This window comes from Amblyomma americanum, chromosome 1, assembly GCF_052857255.1.
Source record: "Amblyomma americanum isolate KBUSLIRL-KWMA chromosome 1, ASM5285725v1, whole genome shotgun sequence".
In the NCBI taxonomy this organism is placed as follows: domain Eukaryota; kingdom Metazoa; phylum Arthropoda; class Arachnida; order Ixodida; family Ixodidae; genus Amblyomma; species Amblyomma americanum.
In genome coordinates this window covers 227,921,838-227,930,379 of record NC_135497.1, presented here as the reverse complement: position 1 = coordinate 227,930,379, position 8,542 = coordinate 227,921,838, and the positions used below count along the sequence as shown (strand labels likewise).

Below are 8,542 nucleotides of genomic sequence, written 5' to 3'. Positions count from 1 at the left end.
TTCCTAAACGTAATGGCCTTCGGATATATTGTCTTCATCTTTGAAAGACTTGTCTCAAATCTCAAAAGTTTATTATAGCGACAAATTTATATACAAGACTGCTCAAAGGTAGCACGGCTACAAAACCACCGCCGCACACACGTACACGTCCACTCTTGGCGCTCTTGATTCAGTTCCAATAGATTGACAGAAAGTTTGAGCTATATAAAAGCGAGCACGAAACAACGAGAGTTCATTGGGTGAGCGTGTGTTTGAGGAAGGATCGTGCATAAAAGGTTTTACCACTAAACACACTGATCATATGGTGCTTGCATGCGGCATAGCGAACGGTGATATGGATATGAGATGGAATTCGGCAGCTGGGATCTTCTAGCCCTTGCAATGAAAAGAGGCAGGATTGATTTTTCCCTTTGCAAAACAAACATCCAGTAAAACCCCGCTGTTATGTTCGCGGTTGCAGCGTTTTTCCCGGTACGTTTTTTTTTTCTTCATATGAGCCAGATAGTCCAGCTGCCACAGAAGCCCCTACAACAGAAACTCGATCGCCTATATCTGCTATATAATGCAATTGTTGCATAGTTCCCTAGTCGTACGTCGCGAAAGTCCTCTCACGATGGTAGTTTACAACGTCCCGGAATTCGTTCAATGAGTGCGTAATGGCGATGCCAGCCAGAAAAAGCGAGACTATACACGTACTCTATATAGGCGCTTAATTTTTGTTCGCCGCTGCGTTCGATGTCTTCTGGAAGGAAGCACCCAGGCCAACGCCAACACGCTTACAGACCATGTGATTTTTTTGTGCGTCTGTTGGCAGAGCTATATCACCACTGCGATGCTATAGCACGAACGACAGCACAAAAACTGAACTATGCCGCGGCAGACGGCACAAACAGCACTGTACGAAATGCGGTTGCGTGGGTTGGCTCCGACAATTTTGTTTCTGCCATCCTCTTTGTTCTTGTCACCTGCACCTTAAAATACACAATTTCTAGATTCCAATAGGCGATAATTCTATGGGATTAATGCGGCCACCGCGATAGCAGCGAAGAAGCACATGCATACCGCATCTTCGCACGCTCCAGGCATGCTCCCTCTTCGCTGCTAAATCCCTTCCACAGACAGCTGCTCGGGCTAACCGAGACTCATATCGCAGTGCGTTTCTGAAGCTATGCACATATGCAGAACGATCGTGAGAACCACACACTAATTCTAGAGAAGCATATGGTGTATATGTCACAATAATAAAAAACTGCAGGCAGCGCTGCACAATTTTTTTCACGCTACTACGTTTGGCTACTACGTTTCCTGGCTGTTCTGTTTCTTTTCGCGGTCCCATGAAAAACGCGACGGTAACGTTCTGTTGCATTCAACGCTTTGGTGCATTTAACAATAGATATATATGAACACGAGTGCACACTCAACTCTCAACTCAGGTTGTACATGCAGGCTAAAAATTGAACTTCATATTGTCTCTGGAACTGTAAATAAAATAAGCAATGTTTTGCTGTATATCTAATGAGATATCAAATCATCTTTGGAATATCAAATTTCATCTATATGATTCAGCACATTAGCATACCAAAAAAAATCATATATTTAGATATCAGGCGTACATGGCCCATAGGGCCATCCTCCCATATGCGCACAAATCACGTACATCACCACCTGGACGATATGACCACAGATGTCACACATGCCCAAGAATGCTGATTCCATATGGCTGCAGCTAAGGTAAGGTTTTTGGCCAGAAGAATGGGTAACAGGGCGAGCTGATGCAAGTTGATCGCTTGCAACAGAGAAATAATCACTAGAGAAATGCATCCCAGTATGTGCACTCACAACTGCAGCTGAACTAGTTTTTTGCTATGTGAAATATGTAGTAGTTACGGAAGAAAATAAGTAAGGCATGAATTGAACAAAACAAAAAAATAAATGCCATTCAGCAGGTGCATGCGAGAGTTTTCAGTTGCAAGGTATATATATATGCTGAGCCTAACTTAAATTTTTAAATAGATTTTTTGGTGTTAAAAGAGTGCGTCAAAATAAACTAACATGAGTTATTTAACCAGCAGGCTGGTAATCTAATATATAAGATTTAATTTTTTACCAATTATAGTAATGTGCCTTATTTATTGAAAGTTTAATTATAGCTGACTAATATCCACATTAGTTTTTAGATTTTTCAAAATATAATTCTCGTAGCTGCAGCGCAATGAGTTTACGGTGCCCAAATGGGCGAACCCGCATGGGCCAGAAGGGCTTGCAGCCACGCCTCCAAGTGCGTACCCAGCTATCTCCTCTAGCAGTTCCCGCCACGGGCACTAAAGTATATACACTTTATTCCCTGTTACTGTTTTTCTAAGTTCAGCCGGTGTCAAAGGAGATCTCTTTAAGAGCTATTCCTTATAAAAGAAGAACTAATCGAAACTAGGACACGTCTCGCACACGAAGATTACAGTTAACACAGGTGCAATGCATGCCTGCAGGCTTTTGACTGGTACCAACTGAAACTGAAGCCAGTTTAATCTGACATATCCGAGCTGAGACCACTTAGAACCCTGTGGTTTCCATAGCTGGAGACTATTGGAACTCTGCCATGCTTATGAAGTTGACCTACTGTTGGTCCAAGACAGAAGCATTTAGCTTCTATTAAGTCACAAACTGGAACTATTTGTCGTTATGTTTCAGGTGCACCTCATTCTTTATTATAGTTTCACTTAGTTCTAACTGGAAGCATTAATGCTTTGGAAGACAAGGTGTGCCATCACATGTAAGCAAACAACTATGGTTCTTTGTTTAAAACTGTGGCCAACAGGTTTCTGGTTGAGACTGGGTGATCTTGGTTCATATGAGCTGCAACTATGCCAAATTCTCAATTCAGGATGTTTCCCTTGCGTGTACGTAAATCCAGATGGCAATTACCCAGTGAAGGCAAGTTATATTTCACCTTAACTAGCTGATATCATATCTTCTCGACCGCAGAAAAATATAGGTTTAAAGCTCCTTCAAGTAAGTGCTGTAGCAATATAAGACCCATTTCATTTTCAATGAAAGGTATGGAATTTTTATCAAGCAGAAAGAAACAGTAGGGATTAAATTGTAATGCGGGACATAGGTCATATGATTACTTGGACATCACAAAGCTGAACTTTTCTCATTAAATAGAAGTAGAAATAATTTACTGATTATTAAGATGTCAGGTTGAAAGCTCTTGACATTTGATATCAAAGCTACTGAGGCAAGAAAACTATGTAAAGCATACATTGTACCCCATTAAACATGAAGCATGGACGAATATACGTCGCATGAGCCTGCGCTCAGTGTAAAAATGATGCAGACAGCACAAAAAGTGACAGCAGCCTCTGTAGAAGAATTTAAATGCCCAGATTGCAGTATAAATCAATCATAAATCAATATGTTTGGAACAATGCTTGAATACAAAGTTTCAAATCAGGTCATTTATCGAGCAGAACAAAATAAAATGTACTTCACTCGTTCTGTCTATACAATGATGAAAAGGCATGAATGCCTGACAATGTACCAGACCTCTTTCCTATTTGTCTCCCAGTCTGACAATTGCAGATACATCAGATAAAGCAGACTATATAATTACTCCAACAGGAAGCAAAAGAAGAATCAAAAGAAGCAAAAGCTACCAGAAACAATTATCCCAGGCACAACAAATACACAGTTTTTTTTTTTTAAACGTTGCAGTCAAACTGATCATAAACACTCACAGTGGGAATGTGATTTCGCAAGAAGTGTGCCATCAAGTAGAATTGATTTTACATGACATGAATTGTATTGTGCCGTGGTCAAACATTTTCAGTCACACCTTATCTATGCTCTTTCCGAAGATGCCGCCTGGGAAAGGCACTTTCATTTACCTTCCACACAAACATGCACGCAGACAACATCGGCTTTTTCACTGCCAGGAGGCTGCGAGTGGTAATGCAGCTAAACGTTGAAGATTAATACAGCAATTTCAGTTGCACCTTCAGGCTGTGCACAGATGTCACAGTAAAGAGCTCATTGGATAACCCACCAAAGTTGTCCGGTACATATAAGCCAGCGCGTTGCCTTCCTGTTCTTAGCTAAGCTTTGCAGTTCCACAACTTTCGATAAGAAGTAGATTTTTTTTTTAAAGTTTGATTTCTAAAAGCGCTGATGAGTAACTGTTTATAAAAAAGACAATGGAAAGATGTAAGACCTAGAAACAGGAAAATGCGAGCAGTTGATGACATAAGATAGCTATTAAAAACGCGTTTCAAACATTCTTCGAGCTATATATTTGTCCACATGGCAATATCAACATGAAGGACATGAAACAAATATTGTAATACCTTATCTAAGGGTGCTATGTCTGAATTTTAGCATTTCCTTTCATGGATACCAGCCAAAGACTTCACATTAAAGAGCAACCATGGAATCTTCCGTAATGTGATGCAAACACAAATGGTCACGCCATAATAAACTACTACTATGGTATCAAAGAATATACCAGGATATTTGATTCAGTTCACATGTTTTATTGGTATACAGCTGCAGGAGAGAGAACCATGGCTAAGTAAAAATACCACTCTATCTATAAGCCTTCCTGAAACAGATCATTTTCTTGTGTGTTAACTGAAATTCCATTGTCAGAAAACCATTTAATCACACAATTTACGTTCTCTTGCGACTAATGCATTGCTGTCTCAAAGTGTGCTTGATCTGTGAGCAAAACTGTGCTGTCCATGCACTGGAAGGCAAAGCACCTTAAGATATCGAGCTGAAAAAATTAGTAATTTAGTTAAATTTTTTAAAAGTATACAGACGGTGAAATAGAATCCAGTGGTTTACCAGCCTCTATATATTGGCAGTTTATCACCAGGTTGAGTTTGGTTATTTAATCTAATAATAAACAATCATGCAAAAAATTCTTAAGGATAGCGAAAAGGGACCTTAAAAGCCAAGTGAGTTTGCTTGGTAAAATCTCATAGCTCACCGCATCAATATTTTCTGAACATTGAGATAGAAAGCGCAGTTAAACAATTTCTCAAATGATGAATACAGTGCATGTGCAAATTTGCCAAAAATTAATGCAATGCCCTCTCCTGTAATATAGCCATATATGACAATTCGAAAGAACAGAGTGTGTGAAAAAATTTTGTCATGCAATCAAATAGGAATTTTTCTATATTTTTATGGAATCAATAACAGCTAGGTCAATTTATTAGTTGTTCTGAATGTATTCTTTTGCCTTCCCTTGAAAAGTGACCCATATAGAAGCTCTACATATCATATTACAGCATTTTCCTGAACCTCGATCATCAATCAAAACTATCAGAATGTTTGTAAAAGCACGGTGATTTTATGGTAACAGTGAAGCGGGTTTATTTCACTAGAAACTGCACTCGCCTGGCCAGATTCCCTTTCGAGAGCCTCAGAAGATATGTTAAAGCAAGTAAAGGTTTTTTTTTGGTGCGCAGATGTTGTTGAATTCATCCCATTCCCACTGCAAGCCTGAAACATTGACTGAAATTATCAGCTTTTTATGCAGGGTCATGCAGCAAACCATCAGTGCAAGGTGAGACTCTATCTCTTCTGTGAAGGAGCTAATGTGTGACATCTTTGCAGGTTTTTTTTTTCAATTAATAATAACAGCAACAATAATAATAATAATAATGCCTTATATGCATTAAAACAATGTTATGTCTAAGAAAGGCTTCTAAAATACTTCAGACGCAACTGCAGCACAAGCACCCAGATTCACATAATGCCAACACAAAATAATCGTCTCGTGGCAACATGAGAGGACCTCTTCTGTAGCCTTCCTGTTCCAGACAAACCTCTCACTGACCCCCAACTTCGTATTCTTCAGTGCATCCTTTTTAAGATACACCTATCACCCCTGGCCATTGTTTCGTCTACCATATCTCAGAGCCTTCCCTGCATGCCCCATTAGCAGCAATCCCTTTGCTAACCTGGAACGTTCCATTTCGTTCTGCCCCATTGCCTTTCAATTATAGCATTACCCACAGCCTCGGACAAGCTGATATTGAACAGTTGGGTTGGGTGGCCCTGGCACAGGATGTCCACGGCACTTTGTGTTGTGTCATAATAAAGCTGTTTCTCTTTCTCTCACACACACATGCGCGGCTGCTGTAGCATCCGTCCATGCGTGTCTTCCTTAATTGGAATGTGGATGTTTGTGCTGCAGTTACACCCAAATTTTCAAAACAACTTGCCTGAAACATCGTTTTCCTCCTAATATATTTTGTTTACTGGTGATTATATTGGAGTGCTTGTCTATTTTTGGGCTTGGTGACTGCCATTTATCAAACTTTTTTCCCTCTGTATAAATTATATGGATGAATTGTTTATTTGTCTGATGTCTTTAAATAATGCTCTTCATTCACCTACTTCTTTTTTTGTACCGTTTATAGGACAGTTGATCGCCTGCTTTTCTGCTGTTCAATATGCAAGCAATGAGTATGTGTGTGCAGTTTATGTCCAAGTTGAACTAGCCCACGCTTGCCTGTGGCCTGGCTTTATAGGGTTTATCGTCCCAAACGACTCAGGGTGTGAGGGATGCTGTAGTGGTGGGCTTCGAATAATTTCGATCACCTGGGGTTGTTTAACATGCACTGACTTCTCGCACAACAAAGGCCTGTGGCATTCCATCTTCATTGAAATGAGGCCAACAGGGACAGGATCAAACCTACGCCTTTCAGGTAAGCAGCTGAGCACCATAACCACTAAGCCACCTTGGCGGCTTGCCCATGCTTTTAATTTAGTGCTTTGGTGTATACATTGCATTCGTCATCGCCTTTTGGGTCACCTCATGAAGCCACTAAGAGCAATAGCTTTTTGTGGCTGCTCCCTCCTAGCACGAGAAGAAAATTCAATTTGAATTTGAAAAAATTATGTATTAAAATATTTTGTTTCATCACCTTACTTACTTACCCTCAAGGCTCAAGGGCATTATTAAGAGAAATGGCTTAACAGAACAAATTATTAACACAACAAATCAGTTACAGTTTTCTTTAAGGTGATGTTATTGACGATCACAGCGATGAAGGCAAAAAAGGTGCTTGCAATCATTACTTGCATGTTGAAAAAATGAATTGGAATATATATTAGTATCACACGAAAGAACAGTCTTTAAACATCTGATCATTACGTGATAAAATGTAGGGCTCATTGCAGTGCTCACGAAAAGCTGAACATCAGTGCACAAGCGGAAATAAGTAAATGTTGTAAAACAGAAAACCAGACTGACTGTAGAGTTCAAAACCGAATGGTAAAAAACAACAACAAAAAAGCAAGAATTTAGAGTAAAGCAAAAGAAATATCAATATTCAGTCACAACAAATTTGGCATCAAAGGACTATTGTAATGTTTAAAACATTTTGGCATTCTAATATCTCTTCCAAAATTCAGCAAGAATTGTGGAAAATTTTAGAATGTGCAGTAAAATAATTATTTTGATCCAAGTTGAATATTGGTCTTTGCTGCTTTGCCAATGCCAAAGACTGATAAAATTATTCTCAGAACTTGTAATATCTATAAGTACAGTTTGAAACACGTTACGTATAACATGACCTTAGTTCTGAATTGTCAAGTTGAGATTTTAGGCCATCGTAAAAGGTGTCTACCACTCATAATAGTAAGAGAGCAAGAGCTGCATTACAACTATCCAACATTAAAATAATAATTAAACTGCAAAATCAAATGGCCCCAGTTGAAGGATGCATTGTGCTTCTGTAAGTTCCAGTGGTTCCCGCTAAGCTGGTCCCAAGACGTGATCCCAGCTCTTTTAACAGCACTTCAACAAAGCTTAACAAAAGCACAAGGTTAGTGCCATGAAATTGTGGCTGGCCGTGCATATGTCGAGGACCTCATTCCAATAGCAAATGCCATACATAAATATCAACACAGTAGTAAGATTTTTTTAAATGAACAAAAGCTTTTCCTTGATGCCAACCAATATGAATTTGCCAATTTTGAGTCTCTTTGTGACACTTATGGCAAAGTGAAACGTGCCTTCACGATTACTTCTGCTTATATGCATTTCTTACAATGTGACTTATTATTGAGAAAGTTGGCTCACATCTGAAGAACGCATATCAGTCTGAGCAGTTAAGACACAAACAAGGAATGAAAACATGATAAGCTGCAACAAACCAATTTATTTCATACTGAGACTGAGCGCTCGTGTCTCGTGGTCTTCCTATATGGTGTTGTTTCCTAATTGTCTAGAATCTAGCGCTCCCCAGTCTCAGTATGCACGATCAACTAGCCCCCTACAAAACTTTACTAACAATTTATTTCCTGCTCATATTATTACGCTATTATACCCAGTATCCTAATCTCTTAAAAGACGTTCAGTCTCACAGGCAAGTGAATGTGCTTTAAAGGGGGGGAGGGGGGGTATACTCCATTGAAATGCCATCTAGCATGACCTACTGACAGAAGTATCCCCACAGAACACCATTGCAGTGCACCAATTGTCTGGGATGTTTTTTCTGCCACCCGTGCCTTCTGCCAACACAAAAAG

General features: G+C 39.5%; 1 long non-coding RNA gene across 1 annotated transcript in view; it reads left to right on the top strand.

Annotated features, from left to right (window-relative positions):
* The first annotated feature begins 2,246 nt into the window (after positions 1–2,246).
* The window catches only part of LOC144095500 (uncharacterized), a 20,854-nt gene continuing 14,558 nt past the window's right edge, over positions 2,247–8,542 (top strand). Inside the window, exons 1-2 of the long non-coding RNA XR_013306736.1 lie at positions 2,247–2,278; positions 5,472–5,569. This is a non-coding gene — a long non-coding RNA (uncharacterized LOC144095500). The remainder of the gene's footprint in view (positions 2,279–5,471; positions 5,570–8,542) is intronic.